Below are 12849 nucleotides of genomic sequence, written 5' to 3' on the forward strand. Positions count from 1 at the left end.
TCTCTACACCAGTTCCACCAAATTGGTTGAATAATTCTATTTTATATGAATCACAAAATTTCATCTTACAAAATAACAAACCCTATATATTAATTTATGCTTTTTAGGCATGTGATAACAGATGCTGGGTAAAAAAAGTTAAAGCTCTCCACTGATGGGCTTGGAATTTTTCACATAAATTCGAATTGGTTTTGGTTACCATTTCTCTACCTCTACTCTTAACTGTACTCCTGCTCATCTTATGTCACGAAGGAGAAGGGAGGGCTGTAGAGGGCTGTGGATGACTGTGAATGACACATCACTGCTCCTGGAAAGGTCAGAGAGTCTTAAATACTGAGACACGAAAGTGTCAATTCTATGTTCTCACTGGCATGAAGATATAAGCACAGACTTTACTCTAGAAAATGCAGAACAAAAATGCCTCTAATCAGGCCAAGCACAGTGGTGCACACCTGCAATCCCAGTGACTCAGGAGGCTGAGGCAGGAGGATCACAAGTTCAAAGCCAGCCTCAGCAACTTAACGAGACCCTGTCTGAAAATAAAAAAAATAAAAAGGGCTGGGAATATGGCTCAGTGGTTAACACCTCTAGGTTCTATTCCCAGTACCAAAAAAATAAAGCAAACAAACAAAGTCTCAAATCAAAGTGTTGTGAAAATAAAAAAAAAACTAACTAAATATGCACATTAACATTATAATTTTAGCACTTGCAGTTAGTTATAAAATAGGCTCCTATCTCTATAGGAATATTAAGAGGAAAGATTCATGTTCGTATTGTCTCTACTTGTCATTTGTTTGAACTACCCTGAGATGCTTTTATTATTGGTACTTGATAGTAAAACATAATATGCTTGAAGTGAATAAGTATGTGTCAATTCTTGCATTTCCAAGGTCAATTTAACATTTTTACAGAGTATAATAATAAATAATTTGTACTTAGCAAGTGAACTAAAGATGGGTCCTTAATTAATACATATGATAATTGGTCTGTCCTTGACATGAGGTTTAGCTCCTTGATGTGTATTCTACTGTAAAATGTGTATAGTCTACATTATAATGTTGTAACATTATATTGCACATAACACATGGGTAATACTTATATATGTTTGGCATTAATGAACATATGCTCACATTAATATTTATTTGCATGATTTATATTATATATTATTTCCCTAGTATCTCTAAATAATGAATCTATATATTTGTACATAGATAGGATGAATCATCAAGTGATTAACTAGAAATTAAATACTGTATTTTATCAAACTTATCTTCTTTATCCTTCCTAATACTCTTACTACACTACCACCAATTGTAATGATAATGAAAATAAATATGATAATAGTGCTATCCTGGGGCTGGGGCTATAGCTCAGTGGCACAGCACTTGCCTAATATGTGTGAGGCACGGGGTTCTATCCTTAGAATCACTTAAAATAAAGTAAAGGCATCCTGTCCTTTAAATTTTTTTTAATTATGTTGTTTTCTTCTTTAATTATACCCATAGAACCTATAGAATCAAGGGGCTTTATATTTACAAATTGTTTTCACATCAATTATTTTTCACATCAACCATGTATGTTAAAATACAGTTAACACTCAGCATCCATGGGGAATTAGTTAGAAGACTCACCCCTGCCCTTCATACCCAAATCCTCGGATGCTCAAGATTCTTATATGAAATGGCAAAGTATTTGCATATAACCTATGCACATCCTCCCATATATTTTAAGTAATCCCTAGATTACTTATACTACGACTTCAGACAAGGTAAATGCTATGCAAATAGTTGTTTGACTGAATTGCTTAGGAAATAATGATAAGAAAAACATCTATACATGTTTGTTACACATGCAATTGATTTTTCAAATATATTTACAGTTGGCTGAATCTGTGGATGTGGAGGACTGATTGTTTAAAACTAATGGTACAAAAGTGCACTATATTGATAGGAAAAGAACATTACATTTATTTATGTTTCATCTGTGTCTTCCAACTAAGACCTACACTTTACCTTCTCTGGAAGAAGATTTTCCATTTCTGCTTATATGTAATCTGAAGAGACACCTGCAAAATGATTTTTCTGGTTTGGTGTTTAAAAAACAAGTAAACTTTACTCAATATGAGACTGTCCCAAACCACCAGAGGCATTATCTGAGAGCAATAACTGCTGGGAGAATGTACCCAATGTAAGAGTTCAAGTCATAACAATGAGTTTTAGAACTTAATCAGCACCAGCACTGGCATCCAAACTCTACCTCTCATACAATTCAGTTAGTCAAGACCTTCAGCAGGGTCCTAGGCATCCTGGCCACAATACCTGACAGAAAAAAAGGAAATGGAGGGTGCTAAAAATCAGCTTGTTTCATCATTCTGCTTTCTCAAGAGTAAGCAATGTCCATTCTGCTTTCTTTTTGATTTATCAGGTAACTGGAATATGAAGCAGCATTTCAGAAGTAGGATGGGAGGCAAGTGGATAGAACTCCTGTCCAAAAAAAAAAAAAAAAAAGGCACCACAGGCTGGTCATGGTGGTGCATGCCTGTAATCCCAGCACGTAGGAGACGGAGGCTGGAGGATTACAAGTTTAAGGTCAGCCTCAACAACTTATCTAGATTCTAAGCAACTTACAACTTGTCTCAATAAAAAATAAAAAGGGCTGGAGAGCTCAGTCCAATGGTAAAAACACCATGGGGTTAAGTCCCCAGTACAAAAATAAAAGGTACTAAGCTTATACATACTAATTGTTGACTCACCTTAAGTAAGAATCCATGTAAACTGCATGTTCCACGGCATCTTTCCAGGAGTTACAGAGAGAAAAGAAGGTGCAATATCAGACTTTCATTACACCTTTTTGAACCTCATTAAATGAAAAAAATTGTGGAAGATTTCATCTTTGAATACTGAATTTCAACCCAAACACATATAAATTTCATTTTCTGACTTTTTCCAAGGAATTTATAAGTTATCTAAACTAATTAGACAAAAAATTCATGTTCCCTTTCAGATAACTCTGTAATTACTTTGTAGACAAGATTTATAACATTAACTTAAAAGACTAGAAATATGATATGTGTATATTTTTCAGTGGGAAATTCAGAATGAATTTGAAAAGGGGCTTTATCTTCAATAGATGAAAAATAAGGCTGCATGTTCAAGTAGAACCTCTCTTCTGCCAACTTTAGAGAAAAAATATTATAGACTAGACCTATTTTAACTAAGAACGTTTAGATTACCAGTTATGAAGAGAATCTGTGTAAACGCTAGAAGAGAGTTGAACTGTTCTTCATTTTATTTGAGTTGGAAGTATTTATTTGCCCACCCAATAAGATTTTCAAAATATAGCTTATTGAGATTATTTTAAAAGATAAATATTTAGAAACCCACAACATACTCAACATATTTTTAGAAAATGTTGATATTAGCAGCAGCAGCTAGTTGTTTATTTTATACAATTTTGAAACAAAGACCAATCATGATAAATCCTATGAGTTCTGACTTTATACTGATTCAAGATGTGATAATAATGCTTTCTCTTTAAAAGTATATACATATACTATATGTATAAAACGTGCAATTTGTATATGCATATATATGTGTATGTATAGATGTATACATGTTCACATATATGAAATGCATGCTCTATGTGGAGGGATTAATATATATATGTGTGTGTGTATTAAAATAATGGGCATTTTTTATTTTTAGAAAAAGGGCTGGGTATGTGACTCAGTGGTTAGGCATTCCTGGGTTCAATCCCCAGTACAGAAAGAAAGAAATGAAGAAAGAAAAGAAAGGAAGGGGGAGAGAAAGAGAGAGGGGGAAAAAAATAGAAGGAAGACTGGTGGACTAGATAAGAGAATTGAGTGGGAGGGAGGAAGGGTTAGGGTTGGGGAACAAGAGTGGAATGAATCTGACCTAACCTTCCCATATACATATAAGAATTTACTACAGTGAATCGCACCATCATGTACATCCAGAAGACACTAACTAAAACAAATACACACACAAACAGGCAAATTAGAAAACAATAGCAGAAAGTAGAGTAGAGGGAAGGGGATGGGGTGGTGGGGAGGGAGGAGCGGGGGAAAGAGGAAATACTGGGGACTGAATCAGAGCAAATTACATTCTGTGCTTTTATAATTATGTCAGAATGAATCCTACTGCTATGTATAACTAAAAAGGATCAATTTTAAAAAGTCACTAAGAAAATAAATGGGCATTTTTTAACTCTGAAGTGTGTCTAATAAAGTATAAAATTAACTATATTATATTCCTACTTACAGTTGCATGTAGTGCGAGGCACTATGTCATCTCATTCATCTTTTTCTCTCATTAGAGAGATTATCTGGGGGAAAGAGAAAAGTAGCCCCTGACATATGGGAAGTGGTCTGAAACTTGCAGTTGGGTTTCAGTGTCCTCAGGATCTGGATTGGTTCTCACAGCAAGAACTTGGTGTTCTCTCATTGGACAAAAACATTCTCACAAACATTAACATGAGACAGACAAGATACCTGTGTGACTGTGACTGTGACCGTGATGCAATTAATAAGCCCACTTTATAATTTTGTCCAAGGATAAGACAAAAACAAGGCCACTGAAACCACGGAAACCCAGAAATGCCAAACCACAGAAATACCAGATATCTTCCTCTCTTGGCTAGTTTAGGTGAAAGTTGCTTCTCTAACTAAATTGTAGCCTTATTTCCTTCTAGTCTTTCCTCCTTCTGGAAAAAAATTATTTTGTAATACTCAATCACAGAATTACCCCCACTTCTGATAGCATCCAAGCCAGGGTAACAAAATCTCCATTGCTCTGAGCTATCCCCCAAATCTCCCAAATAAAAAAAAACACAAATCTTTTGACTCTAGCACCCTGTTACTAGTACACTCCTCAGTTCTCCATGGTATGTGATCTTCCTTGTTGCAATAAACAATAAACCCAACTCGTTTAACTGCAAGTAAAATCCTGGTGCTCTTTGGCTGGAAGGTTCTAACTTATAAAATTTTTAGCAGAATAACATATGATTCAATTTGTAGTATAGATGGATATATATGTCTGTATATAATTGTGTTTTATTGTGTGTGTACATATATATGCACACACAAATAAGGAGTTGTTTGTGTGTATGTAAAAGTCCAAAAAAATCCCTAGAATAATAATCAGAGAGTAGCTGATGTATCTACCCTTAGGAAATGAGAAGATACTGGTAAATTTGAGAGAAGGTTTCCACTTTTGACTCTCCTTAAAAACATTACAATTATTTTTTTGTGTTAGTAGTTGTGATTAAGATCCCAAATCAGTTGATTCTGAATTAATAAAAAGGGAAATTTTCCTGGGATACAGGACCTCATCAGGTGAAATTTCTTAAAAGAGAAAATAAATTCCTAAGGACAGATTTTTCGACTGGCCTTACAGAAGCTAATAGCCATGTTGTGCACTGGGGAGATGCAGTAGATCTTGAAGTACTTGCTGACAGCAGCCCCCAGCAAAAACTAGCAAGAAAATGGAGATTAAAGTTATGAAATTGCAAGGAAATGAATCCTTCCAATCATCTGAGTGAGTTCAGAGGCTAATTGTTCCCCAGTTGAGCCTCCTGATGAGAAGGCAGTCTGGCTGACACCTTGATGGCAGCCTCATAAGATTCTGAGCAAAGGACCAGCTAAATCCAAGTCATGCCTAGACTCTGGATCTGAGAAAACTGAGATAACACATGGATACTGCTTTAAACTGCTAAAGATAACTTGTTATGCAGCAATAGATAATATAACAACCCAGAGATGGTAGGATGGCTCTAGAAACTGACCAATGGTCCAGACACCATCCACTGTATCTGACTTCCATCTTCAATGTCATGTCAAAAAAAAAAAAAAAAAAAAAAAAAAGTGGTAAGGTAGCTGATGGAACTCCAGCCATAATAAATAAACAGGACAAAGAGGTTCATGTCAGTTGTCTGTTCCCTTCCATACATCCCTCAAAGCAACTTCCATTCATGCCTTATTAACCACTCCTAGAAAATAATTAGCCATAAATATAGACATAGGACTAATAGTAAAAGAGTCTGGACAAAGGAAGGCAGGATGATATGGGCAGTTAGTGAACAAATAGTAATATTTTTTATGGAGGGGGTATAGAAAAAGAAGAAAATAATTGCATCACTCTTCCAATGTCCTTTTTGTTTTAAAAAAGTCTTTTGATAGGAGAAAATTTCCAAAGTAGAATGCTTACATCAAACAGCAGTATGTTACAAGTTAAGCCAGCTGTGCACCTGACTAGAAAATGAAGAAAGGATTCCAGGCAGTACTATGCTCTTCATCTTGCTCCATCTTTCCTATCCCCAAGTGCTTCATAGCCATCTCTGTCTTTGATCAAACCATGTGCTCCCCTGCTGGGTCTATGTCTTGCTCTGTAAGAAGATTAAAAAAGATGAGCCACAAAGAAACTGGTCAATCATTTCCCTAATCAGTGACTTTTAAACCCCAAACATGAAGAGAAATAAATCTTATATTCAAACACATCACATTTAAATAATTTCCTTTCCTGTTTGTTTTTTTTTTTTTTTTTTTTTTGCCTTACCAGAGAGGTCTGTGATTAAAGGTAGAGCTAATATGATTGCTTAAAGATTTCAGGTCACAGCAACTTAAGTGTGTAAGACATGAGACAGGGACATGCCAGAGACTCATCCACAGTAATCTGAAAGAGGAAGGTGGCTAATCTTTCTGGAAAGTCTTGGTGTGTACTTAAGTGTTGGAGTGCTCACCCAAAGGAGAGAAAGAACTCAGACATGAATCAGAACTACTTTAGAACCCACTGGGTTAATATTTGGTTAAATCAGCAGTTAATACCTGGAGAAGTTCAGCTAAAAGCCACAGGACCCTAATAATCGGTCTGGGGGGCCATTCAAATATTTTCCCAAGATTGGGAGGGAACTGATAGTTCATAGTAAGGGACCAGATATGGACTCTGTCCTTAAAAACATGGAAGTTGGTAGTAACACCCATACCTAATCAAAAGAAAAAGTGATGTGTCATTTATAAAAAAAAACAAACCATAGAGTACTTGGAATTGACAGAACTAATTTGACATTTGGGGGAAGCAAGATATTAGAGAACATGTCTTGAAAGCACATCTTGGGATCTCTAATAGTGATACAACAAGAAGGAAAAGCACTAAAAATTAGAGGATTAAGTAATAGAAAATTCAGGTTAGGATTCCTGTGCAACTGCCACCCAACCACCAATTAATTTGAAGTAAGTTCCTTCCTTTCTCCCTTTAAGCACCCGACTTCACCTTCTCTGCATGCAATGCTGTGCGTTGACCCTTTTCCCATAACTTCATCCTGACAATTATAATCTAACAACAATAGCAATAATAATAAAGAATAGGGCACCACAAGTCTCACAGTTTCTTTCTTGATTTAATAAGATTTTGGAATTAAATCAATATACAATAAACTTCCTATATTTAAACTATGCAATTTGGGAAGCTTTGACACATATATCCATATATATCTATAAACACCCATATAAGAAGGATTTACCTATTGCCTCTAAAAATTTCCTCCAGTCCTGCTGTAATCTCTGCCTTTGACATCTCTGTTTTGTCTTCCCCATCTGGAAGCTGTCACTGATCTTTCTGTTTGTCTCATATGACTCTGTATATCCTAGAATTTTGTGTAAATAGAAATATAGTGTGTCCATTTTTAAATGAGGCTTCTTTCATTAAGAAGACTATTTTAAGATTTATCCATGTCATAGCATGTATAGATTGTTCTTTCCTTTATTAAAAGGAAAGTAGTATTAAAAGGAAAGTTAAATAATATTGTATATAACTTATTTCTAGGTCTATCATCTTGGTTTTCTTTTGACTCTTTACTCCCCTTTTCTTATTATTGACATGCTTTTCATAGAATCTTTCACAAAAGTACAAAAGGGTAAAGAAACTAACTGAGTATGGTGGTGCTTGCCTGCAATCTAAGGCAAGAGGATTCAAGGCCAGCCTCAGCAACTTGGTAATATCCTGTCTCAAAAAAAAAAAAAAAAAAAAAAAATATATATATATATATATATATATATATATATATATATATATATATGGGACTTTGGACATAGTTTAGTGGTGAAACACCCCTGAGTTCAATCCTCAGTGCAAAGAAAGAAAAAAGGAAAGAAAGGGAATCAAACAACAGAAAAAAAGATTACCTATAGAAAGATTTGGCATTTGGGTTATAAAACCAACAAACAAAACTGAATAAAACCCCTGAAAACTAAAGAGACTTTATGATTTTCAAAGTAGTAAATCTGTATTAGAGGTGCCTTTAGCTTTACGTGTATATAGATGCTTGAATGTTTGAAGTGGGTGCCATTTCAGTCTGGCCTGGCCTAGAGCCCTCTACACTGCACAATTTAGTGGCTGCCTGTTCAGTCTTCCAAAGATTGTCACATCAAATGTTCTTGCTTACTACAAATTATCTCAATGAGGAGAGATTATAAAATGAGTCAAAACGCTAAATCTAGAAACACAAGGGCAATGCATTAGAAGTAAAATCCCGGAAAGCCACAGGCTAATAGCAACCGATAACATTTATAAACTGGTATTACCCAAAAGAGAATGTCATGAGCACTGATGGGGAATGCAATTTTGATTACCATGCACTATCAGGAATTTTTCTGTTGAACTATGAATTATTTTCCTTTTTAAATAACATTTTAAAATCCTTAGGTGTTCTCCATCTGCCAGAGGGTACGTTCAGCAGCTAGTTCTTTTACATTAGTAAAGATATACCTGGCTGAGTATGGTGGTGCAAGCCTATAATCCTGGCTACTTAGGAGGCTGCAGTGGGAGGGTTGCAAATTGGAGGCCAGCCTGGGTAAATTCATGAGACTCTGTCTCAAAATGAAAAATAAAAAGGGGCAGTTGGGGAGATATCTCATTAGTAAAGTATCCCTGGGTTCAATCCCCAGTACTGAAAGAAGGAAAAAAAAAAAAAAAAGTGATAAATCTGACCTTGACCAATTAGCTTGTACCTTGAAGAGGATACTTTGTGAAACCTTTGAGTACAGAATTCCTGCTTGTCAGAATTTTTGCTTGGTATTTTACCATGATTAATTCCCAATCCATCTTCTTCTCTGGCTGCTCTGTTGCTCAGTCTTATATTTCTTCTCCATGATAGATATTGCTTGAATGTTGTTGGATTTTGACTGCGTGTGACCTTTCATGGGGCACTGCTGCCTCCTATCAGGCTTTTATGGGCGGTTGGCTTGTGCATGTGTGCAGACATTCTGACCCCATGGCTTCCAGAACAAATTCCATATATCTGACCTCTCCAACATTTTGGACACTCTAACTCTACCCAAGTGCAAGGAGGTGGAGAATGCTCCCTTATAGTTTTGGCTTGCATGCTTCTCACTTCAGGAGAACTAGTCTAGGAGAATGTGAAAACTGGTCAAACTGCTAAAATAACAAGGATGCGGGCAGTCGTTCAAGTGATTTTGCATACATTAGAGCATGAGCAGTGTTTTCACAACACCTTTTCCTTTTTATTGTGGTTTAAGTGAGCAGTGCCAAATATCTGAATTACACTCTCTGGCATAATCCAATCTGCAGAAAGGGCAAGGGCTAAGCAAACACACACACACACACACACACACACACACACACACACACAAAACAAAACAAAACAAAAAAACCTCTGGAAAACTTCGAAGCCATTTTTAAAAATTCCTTCTCAAATCTTCTTTTCGCCTCTCCTTCCTGAGTCCTGAATCCTATTGATAAATCAGTTTAGTTACATAAAAAAGCATAGGATCCATATTAGGGTATTTTAGTAATTTTAGTTTGCATTTTCTGTATTGATACTGTCGGCCAATGGTAAGTTTGCCTTTGGTAAATATTTTAGTATAATATATTTAAATATGCAAGAAAAATTGAAAATTTATTACAAAATAGTCTGTGTTTCTACCAAACAACAACAAGAAAACCTTAAGCCCAATTTTTAAAGTTGTAAATTACAAATTAAAAATACTATAAAGTCTGCTTTTCCCCATCCTCAATCTACTACCTGTGCCGGATCTGAGTTTTGCTCTTAAACACATATTCTATCAGGATGAACTGGGTCAAGAAGCCTCATTCCTTTCATTTTGTCCCTCTTGACATTTATCCAATGTTTTCTTTTCCTCAATAAGCTTTCTCTTCTCAAAATTGAATACTTCTGTCATCTTAGCTAGTATCTACTAATGTCCTCTCTTTTGATGGCTGATAACATCACCTACACTCAATTCTTTCTCCACCACCATATTTAAAAGTGTGATTTTTAAAATCATTGTCCTCCACTTTGAGCACATTACTCATGTTTCTTCCTCATTGCTGGTATAATTAAAAAAAAAATTGCCCTGGCACAACATATCCAAAGTCACATCAGCAGATCAGCTTTGGCTTGGGTACAAGACTATGCAGAGGCACATCATGTGATATTTGGGACAACTAAATCACACTATGTCAAGTCCTAAAAGATCTGATTTATAATTTTCCATAAACCATATAAGAAAAAGTCAGTGAACCTATATACAGTGGTTTTCATTATCACCAAATGTCTGTGCAGCTCATAAATAGGAAAGTGTACAAGAAATCCTAAACCTGGGCCAAGAATATGAAACAGCACTTTGTACCACATGGTAAAATAAGGCATAAAATAATTTGAGTCCTGGTATTTAAGTGAAAGTTGGCAATCCTACTGACCAGTATGGGTAATCATCTAATTTCTGATAGCATTACAGTTCAAGGGGCAGGGATTTTCCTGGGCTATTACAGTTTCTGGGGAAAGACAGGGGATTCTTAAAATATTAGAAAATATCAACTTGGCTACATGCTAGTGAGAGCACACATCATAGGAAAGTTCAGTGTTTTTATAACTAGACTCAACACTGATAGAAGAGTGCTAACTACATATTTGTTACACATATGAATTTTATCCTTATGATATTTTGATAAGAGACTCTACTGGACACTACAGAAAGCATAGAAAGATTGTTATACTTACTTCTACTTCACATTGCTTCTCATAAAATGAGGTAATATTATCTAGTTACATTAATATACTACCTTGATATGGGCATTTAGAGAACACACAATATTGTCAAACCACAAAATTTAAGTCATAGTTATTCCTTGAGCATAGTCTGTGACATACTCAGGTTTGATTTCTTGCTGATATGATATGATTGAAGACTTCACACTAGTCACATACCCATTTAAATGCACACTTTTAAAATGTTTGTTTTATGCACATAAAATGAGGGTGTGCAAAACATTAGAGTGTTTTCCGACAGCATTAACCTGGTTATGGACCAACCTGTTTGATAGAATTTTGGCTCATGTTGTTTCAGATTTTGTTGTCTTTTCTCCATAAAAGCACTCTTAAATATTATTTTAAACCTGCCAATTACTTTCTTGGAAGGAGGATTTCATGTGTATTAAAAATAGTACTTCAATTTTTTCTTTATGGAATTGTAGTGTTAAATGGTGCTATCATTAGCATATAATTGCTTCATAATTATACATAAATGATATGCTATACCCTTTTGAAACATTTCCTGTATTGCAGTAGGGTGTATATAAAATCTATAAGTAAAGTCACTTAAAATTAGATTTCTGCCACCCTTATTATCTTTTTAACTCAAAAGTCTGTATTTTTCATTTTTGGACCAGATTTTGTATAATAGAGGCATACCAGATATAAGTGAACAGTAGACAGTTGGGAAAAGATAATAAGATAATTGTTATTTCTTGTCTAGTGATCTCTGAAATCAACAAAGGAGCCTGCTCCTCCGACTAATCAGCAGGTTTTCGTCCCACACCTGACAGCAGAGCCCCGGAGTGCATCCACACTGCAGGGATTCTCTCTTGTTTTCTAATTAAAACATTTGCAACACAAAGTGAATAAACCAAAACTGAAAAAAAGGTCAACTAATACTCTGGAGTATCTACATTTTGGGGATCGTAGTTAAGCCATTCAAGAAAAAATTTTGAGGCAGTAATTGTGCTGTTAATCACTTCCAAAGACTGTCACCAAGACAAACGCAGAGGGAAAGCTGCCCTTAAAGTAGACACTCAGCGCAAGTTGAGTTTCTGGCAGATGGCGGAAAAGGGGATATGACAGACTTTGAAGCAAAATGTTGTCTCCATTAATTCATTTCCACACCTGTATTCATTTGCGGGGAAGCGAGTGCGGGGCGTGGAGATTGGGGCGTGGATGTAGAGGGACTAACCTAAGACCGAAAGTTGATCCCTAGGAAAGGGTTACATCTATGAGCCCACTGGTGGAGGTTGCCCTCTCTTCCCTATTTTTCGCGACCAGGAGGCTAGGGGTGGTCTACCATTTGCCAGCTCCCAGTTGAAGCAGAGATCCCTCCCCTCCAACCGGAATTTGGTTATCAGCGGGATTCCTGATCGCAGGCGACTGGATCCACCTTGGCTTTGGCGTCCCTAACCACCAACGCAGGACCCACCAGCGCAGGACCAAGCCCATCCCTTGGGCAGCAAGCAGGTTCACTTTAAGGAACTAAGTATGTCTTCGCCGTCCGGAAAACGAAGAGAAATCTGTGGGACGTTGATTTTCTCTTTTCTAGTACTAGGAATGAGAGCAAGGGATGCAGATTCTGTTGGATTTTTCCATTTCTGTCAAAAGAAGGATGGGACAAAAAAATGCCCTTGAGCTCAAAACATTAGGGGTTGGGGAATGGTTCACCTAGAAGGTTGGTTAATGGAAATTGGGAACCAAGGCAGCCTAGGGGATCTCGACGAAGTGCTCTTTGTTTAGTGCTTCTCTCATCCCTGGACAGAGTTTAGGCTAAAT

The sequence above is a fragment of the Sciurus carolinensis genome, chromosome 6 (genome assembly GCF_902686445.1).
Source record: "Sciurus carolinensis chromosome 6, mSciCar1.2, whole genome shotgun sequence".
Taxonomy (NCBI): domain Eukaryota; kingdom Metazoa; phylum Chordata; class Mammalia; order Rodentia; family Sciuridae; genus Sciurus; species Sciurus carolinensis.